Source organism: Arachis ipaensis, chromosome B01, assembly GCF_000816755.2.
Source record: "Arachis ipaensis cultivar K30076 chromosome B01, Araip1.1, whole genome shotgun sequence".
NCBI classification, from domain to species: domain Eukaryota; kingdom Viridiplantae; phylum Streptophyta; class Magnoliopsida; order Fabales; family Fabaceae; genus Arachis; species Arachis ipaensis.
Genome location: NC_029785.2, coordinates 130,605,223 through 130,613,002, shown reverse-complemented (window position 1 = coordinate 130,613,002; position 7,780 = coordinate 130,605,223).

Sequence of the window (7,780 nt, the reverse complement as noted above, 5' to 3'; positions counted from 1 at the left end):
AATAATAATTATAAATCTATTTTGTTCAATATTACAATTAGGAGATCTCAAAAACTAAACAAAATATTTAGATTTGTCAAGATATTTTTTTTTAAATATTGTAAAGTATCAAGAACTTCAAATTAAAATTTTATAAATGATCGACACTAATTGTATAGTTGACTAAAACTTGTAAATTTGACTTAAGAAAAAATTTGATTCTCATTGCATGCAAGTTTTAAAGTGTTGCCTTCATATGTGTTTTTAGTTTTGCATATATATTTTCAATTGTTATTATGAAAAATTTTATGTTAAATAGGTGTTCTTCTATCTTTTCAAACAATACTAACTTATATTCTTTTTCATCATTAAAAAATAATTATAGAATATAATACTTACAAATTAAATTAAATGAGTATTTTTTATATTAAAAAATAAATATAATTAAATTTGAGATAAATAGACCAAAATTTAAAAAAAAATTATTAATTTAAAAATAATCATCATTGTTGTGTAGATTTTTCACAATCAATGCATATTTGTTAGAAGTATATCCACTACGAAAATCAAATTAAAGTCCAAAAATTATTTTTTCATTTGTAAAGATTTTTTTTAATAACCGGGTTTAAAATTAAAAAAAAAATAAACTAAAAAACAACAATTTTTAAAAATAAAATGTTGATAGAATCAGCATGAAAATAAAAAGAAATATAAGAAGGTAAATTAAATAATATTACATGACAATCAAAAAATAAATTATGATCATAATTAATCATTTTATTTGCACAAAATTATACTCAAGATTTACAGCATAATTTATACCTATTAAAATTCTTTAAAATTCTGTTGAAAAAATCAGCTAAAAACCTTCTATTCATGTCTATAATAATTTTTCTACAAATTATTCTTTTATTATGTAGAACTAAATTGTTTGTGTTTAACTTAACAAAAAAAAATTTAATCTGTCTCTTAATTATATAATGGCTAACTACGTTTTTAACTCGATCCATTTCAGTTTGAACATACTAAAAATTCTTTGCTAAATAACAAAAAAAAAGCAATCTTCTCCTTCTTAATAATATCATCAACTTTAAAAACAAATTTATTCTGCCAACACCATAAAAAATTCATCATAATAATAAAAGGAAAGACCAAAATTACTCTTAATAAAAAAATTTGATAGATAAATTATCTAAAAATCAAGTCCCAAAAAAAAAGTTACTAAAAAATAAACTATTACTAATGCTCATTCACGTGTCTCACACCACCTTACAATCACAAAACACAAAAAACAAAAATTTAAGAAATACACCACAAATAATACAACTGTTTTCCTTCGCTATATATTTTTTCTAGTGCGTTCTTCATTGGTCAAAAGGGAAATATCTACCATTGACATGGACTAAATAACTAATAACAAGAGTAATTACCCGTGCCATGCACGTGATAAGATTGAAATTATAATTTATAATTATTTTTTTAAAATTACTTTGAATTATAATAATTTGATTAATAAAAAAGTAACATGTTATGTATTATTTGTTTTTTTTAATCTAGTGTTAATTGTATTAACTCTAAAATAGTTATTAATCGATTTTAATGATATATTTTTTTCAATAAATCAGACATATATACTGAATGTGATCATAAATAATATAGTAATAGTTAAATCCACCAACAAATATATTGGTTATTATCACACTACAAAACAAATCAAATATAAAGGCTATTAGCACTTAGAATCGTAGTTAGTAACCATTAAGTATAAAAAATAATAAACAGAAGAAGATCTATATCTGAGGTACGAATTTTCAAAATGATAAATAATTGTAACAATTCACTATTACTCTTTATATATATACACACATACACTAACTATACACGATAATAATTAACAAATATTTTCAACAGAGATACTTGCTACAATTAGGTGAAATTTATGTCATTATATTTTATTAACCGTTATGGTTAATTCAATAGAGATACTTACTCAATATATATGTTATCTTAATTCAAAAAAGAATAGTCGTAATATATAAATTGAGTCAACAATTTAAATTTCTCTAAATCTAATTTAATCAAATACCAATATTAGAAATAAATTACTTAAATAATATTTAATCTATTCTAGTCCTTAGACACGTATAGATTAAAGTCATTCTCATAACGACAACCAACTAAAATAACATTGTAAGTTCGAACATTTAGAATTCGTGCAAATTCAGACCATTCCCTTGTTCCTTGAAAACCTTCTGTATCCCTAATAGAGTTGAATCGCAATTCCTTTTATGGAAAAAGAGTTAAGGAGGTGGCTTTGATGTGTTGGAGACTAAAATCCTGAAGTCACTATTTATATTTGAGTGTGACACCCATTAAACCTTAAAGGCCAAATAAAATAGTATCTTTGTCTCATTTAATTATAAATCAAAAGTAATAATGATTATTTAATTCAGCATTTATAATAATAAATGAGATGACCATTATATAAGTCATTTAATATAAAATAGCTTAATTTACGATTATAATTAGTATATATTGCAATAGATTAGGAAATAATAATTTCGTAACAAAATAATCATTCAATTTGAATTACAATTAATTGATTGATAGAAATTATAATAAATTGTATGATATTTAAATAATTAACCAAATCAATTAGTTGATATCATTAATTTATTATAATAAATTGAATTTAATGAGTTAAAAAAAATAAATTGAAAAACACCATTAAAAACATGCCACGACAGTTTGATCATTAAGTGTAGAAATTTAATTTTTATATAATAGAATAGATATTTACAGATTATTATATTAAACACAGACTAAAAAAATATTCTAAACAAAATAAAAACATCAATGGTAAAATATAACCTAAAAATTCACTTAAATTAAAAAAGAACCTGTGATGAATTATAATTAATCTTTATATGAGAAGTAAAAGTAAAATAAATAATTAAAAATAAAGTAAAAAAAAGCAATTAAAAAAAAATAAAAGAAGATAAAAAAGATAATGTGTGGAGTAGATAAAAAATGTATTACAATAGAAGATTGATATAATTAATTAATACAAAGGATGAAAGAGAAAAATTAAAATACGATCTTATTAAAAAATTTTATTTTAAAGAAGAACATATTAATCAAATTTTATAAAAATATTACAAAAAATTTAAATTATCTTTAAATAAAATAATTCTTATCAAATAAATTATAATCCGTGTAATCCGTATAATTTATTTGATAATTTAATCCGTATAATTACTAAAAAAATAATAACTTAATTCATAACTCTTGATTCAATTTTATCAAGAATAAATAATACGAATTTTTATGATAATTTTTCAATCTTACCTAGTTATTTAACCTAGTTATTTACCCCTTCTTCCAAAAAATTTAAAATAAGAAAATTTAAATATATTACCAATCGTTGAAATTGCATATCCGAGTTTGTCACGAATTTAGCAAAACTAAACTTAAACAGAGGGAATTCAATCTCATTATGTGCTCCACTTCAAAGATTTTCGGGTAGAGGTAAAAAGCATGGAGGGGATGGAACTTGAACTTGACCTACAAAGTTCCGTAAAAATAATTCCTTAATCAAAAATCGAGCTCCTCCCAAGAAAGCTAACTTTAATCACATTCCATTAGGAGGTTGGTCATAATAGGTGAGTAGATCAAACCATCCTTCGATAAAGTAGAGATTATTGCCCCTTCTTTGAACGCTAACATCTATGTAGTTGGAACCCGAATCAGTGAAGACAACTCGATGAGGTATTTCATGGATGTGATGCATTGTAAACGATTGTGGCAAAAGACAATCGAACTGGAACATTAGACGATAAGAATAACTTAGAGTAACAACAATTAATAAATTATCAAAAGAATAATATAATAGAATGAGTATATAAAAAATATTATAAAAAATTATAAATTGTACCTTAAAAGGATCAACTTCAATAAAAAATGAAGAATATATTCTTATTCTATAAAGTAGTAAAAAAAAATTATGAGTTGACTCTCAAATTTAGATTCATGTACTACAGAAAAACACTATATATAGACTTTAGTAAAACAAATATTCTATCTTTAAAAATATTTGGGTCTCCTAAACAATTTTTTATAATTGTAAAAATTAAGGTTATTGTAGTATCTTGTAATTAGTCTTCTGATTTTATACTACTTAAGATTAATTCTCTTTCTAGTGTAATTAAAAAGTTATTTCATCATCCTTTTAATTGTCCCATGAACTCTTGTATAATCATAACTGCTGCTTCTCTATCAATAGCTCGTTTTGCCTTATAAGCAGATGCTGCTATAGTCATACTACACATTAGATCTAAAATGACTTGTTCACTTAAATCATCTAAATTTCATTCTACTAACTCGGATCCGATAAAATTATTTTGTACTAGCTATGTTATATAACTTGTTGAAATATTTTTTTGCTAGGAAAAAGATAGTTGAAAGCATAGTTGTCAGAACCGACCCGGTGATCGAACCGGTCAGGTCATTGGGTCACTGGGTCACTGGTTCAACCGTTGGGTTACTGGTTGAACCGGTTGACTCGGTCCTATGTAAATAAAAAATAAAAAATAGTTAAAAGTTTAAAATTAAAATTTAAAATACATATTTTTACTAATATTTTAAAATATCAAGTTATTTTAAAACAATATGGAACATGAACAATAAATATTTTATTATTTTTACTCTATCATAAATATTTTTATTTTGTTTTTATATTAAAATAACTATTATTTTTAAATTTTAATAATTTATTAATTAGTTTATATCTTTTATACTATTATATACTACAAGTATTTATTAAAAAATAATATTAATAGATATTATATAATTATAAAAAAATAAGTGAGTTTATCATTATTGTTAAATAAAAATATAATTAATTTAAGAAGGAGTGAATTTATAATTAAAATTAAAATAAATTAAATAAAAGTAAACTATTTGATAGAAGATATCTATATGTATTATAATTTGCATATGTTTTAATAGAAAACATAATGGTCTGGTGGTTGTGGAGTATTTTGGTTTCCTTGAAGACAAGGGTTTGAACCCTACTTCAAGCATTTTGGAAATATTTTTTTCCAAACGGTTCGGTCAGACCACCTCACCGGTTTTGACCGGTTCGCACCGGTTTTGACCGGTTCATATTGGTTCACACCGAGTTTGACCGGTTCAATTCCTTGTGCGGTTCAAACACTGGACCGGACCGGTATAGGGTCCGGTTCACCGGTTTTCCGGTCAAACCGGCCGGTCCGGTCCGGTTTTTACAACTATGGTTGAAAGGCATACATTTTTTTACAAATTTTTACTTTAGAAGTCTTATAATTTATAGTCATTTTGTTATTTTTTGCTTTAACAATAATTTTAATTTTTTTTCATAATACTTAATAGGTATTGATGGTTATCAGTGGCTAAGAGAAGGGGGGTTGAATCTTAGCCCCCTTTTTGCTTGACAATACTTGCAGGTCTTTGAAACCACTTCTGAAAACTTTTTGTCTTTTTATCTCGTAACTAGCCACGAGACTTTTTATTTTGTCTCGTCTCCAGCCACGAGACTTTTCTTTTTGTCTCGTCAGTCGGTACGAGATATTTTCAATTTTATCTCCTGGGCACCAGAAACAGAAATGGAGTAGAAGAGAGAGAAAATTACACAAAGATATATCATGGTTCAGCTGCTAAGTGCAAGGCAGCCTACATCCAGTCTCCATCACAAAATGATGGAATTTCACTATAATCATCCTTGATTACAAACACCAATTCTCCCTAAGAACTACCCTTCCTATCTGGGACAAGTCCAGAATCTAATCCCAACCTGAACTTGACTTAGTTACTGCCAAGCTTTTAACTGTAAAGTGCTAACCCAACTTATAAGGGGATTCCCACAGAATCATGAAACACAACACAGATGTACAAATGAACTCTAAGGACATCTATGGCTTTTTCTTTTAATTTTGCACTCTCTGCCTTTTTCCGCTCTATGACTTTTTCATACAAACCTCACTGTTTGCCTTTTCCATGAGACTCAAGACATGATAAAATTAAACAGAAAAATACAAAATGAAGAACATTGAAGGAGAAGAAATTCTGTTAGCTTAGAGAGCTATAGGAACTTTGTGCTCACTCTTTTTCTTTTCTTGAATCAACCCTAATCTGTTCACCCTTACTTATAGGAAGAACCCTCCAAGGTTGAAACCACAAACAAACCAAGCCAATCTTCTTCTTCTTCAAACAGAACTGGTTCGGCCAGAGAGAGAAAAGAAGTAACGCATGCAAAACCCAACATGCAATTACCTCTAGTCCTTCCTTGGTCACCACTCTTCATCAATCCGAGCCCTTCATCCTTGACTTGCTCTCCAAGATGAACTTCTGGCCCTTGATGCTTCATGATGATAATAGCTTCATTTGCTCCAATCTCTGCATCTTCCATCACGTAGCCACTATAGCTACCTCCTGTGGTGGTTGAGCAGAATCAGAGACAAGTCATCTTCTCCAAGGATCTTCTCCTTGCTGGCCGAGATCTTCTTCTTTCTTTTTGGGTATGAGGAGCTCGAGATTACCTCACCAAATCTTACCATTCTTGCTGAGAATTTCAGCCACTACATACTTTTAGTTTGCTTTTTCTTGCCATCATTGTGATGGTCTTTAGGCGTGCTTCTTCTTCTTTACGGTAGCTTGCTATAGCTTTCATGGTTGGCTGTGTAATGACCGAAAGAGATGAAGAAAGCTGAGAGAGAAAGAGAGAGGAAAGAGAAATTTGAACATTAACTAATGAATTTTGACAAAGTAAATTAAATGTTCACTTCCCTTTATTTCTCGGTGGCGTGTAGCAGTAAAGGAGCCATCAAATCAATTATATAATCTCTCATATTTTCCATGTATTTATTAACTTCACTTAAATGAAATTTGAATTTCATTACATGGTGAAGCATGAGATCCGTTGGAGGCATAAAGCAATAAAAACACTTGTTTTCCTTCCGAATTGGTTTCGGATCATGCATGTGAGACTATTTGGACTTAAGGTAATATTTGAATTTTGGCCTAAATAATCACAAATTACCTCAGCCATTTGATATAGAAAACTTTCAACAAGGCTGAATATTTATAAATAAGGCTGAATGTTTATAAATATATTGGGCTTGCAATAGAGATTCGGACTGGCCCAAGTGAACATAACAATCAATTCAGCCATATGGATCAAGAAAATTTTGTATCAATGATGAATGTCATTTTGATATGGGCTTGCAACAAATTTCTTATATTTTCGGTCCAATGTTAAATTTGCAAAGCAAAAATTAATTTAATCACTATATATGAATTAATATCTTTGTAATTAATTAAATTAATAATGTTTAGTCATCACAAATGTTAATTTAGAATTTTCCAAACTCATCAATCTCCCCCTTGATGACAAACATTATTAAAATTGAAATGGAAAGAAATTAAAGATTGTTTCGATCATATATATATAAAATTATATATATATATATATATATATATATGAGATAATCAAGGTATTATTATTGAAACATTTGACTGTATTATTATTGGAAACAATTGGCTTAAACTCCATGAATTTAACTCAATTTAAATTATAATTCAAAATTCAAGTCAAAATTCAATTTATTATCCAACTCAGTCCCAAAATTTAAGTGATTGTCCATCAAAGGGGTTATTTTAAAATTTTAAAATTGTTTTAACTTTTTAAAAATTATTTCATATTTCATCCTGAAATTGAATTATCTAATCTACATAGGTAGATACTTAATGGTCATATATGCAAGTT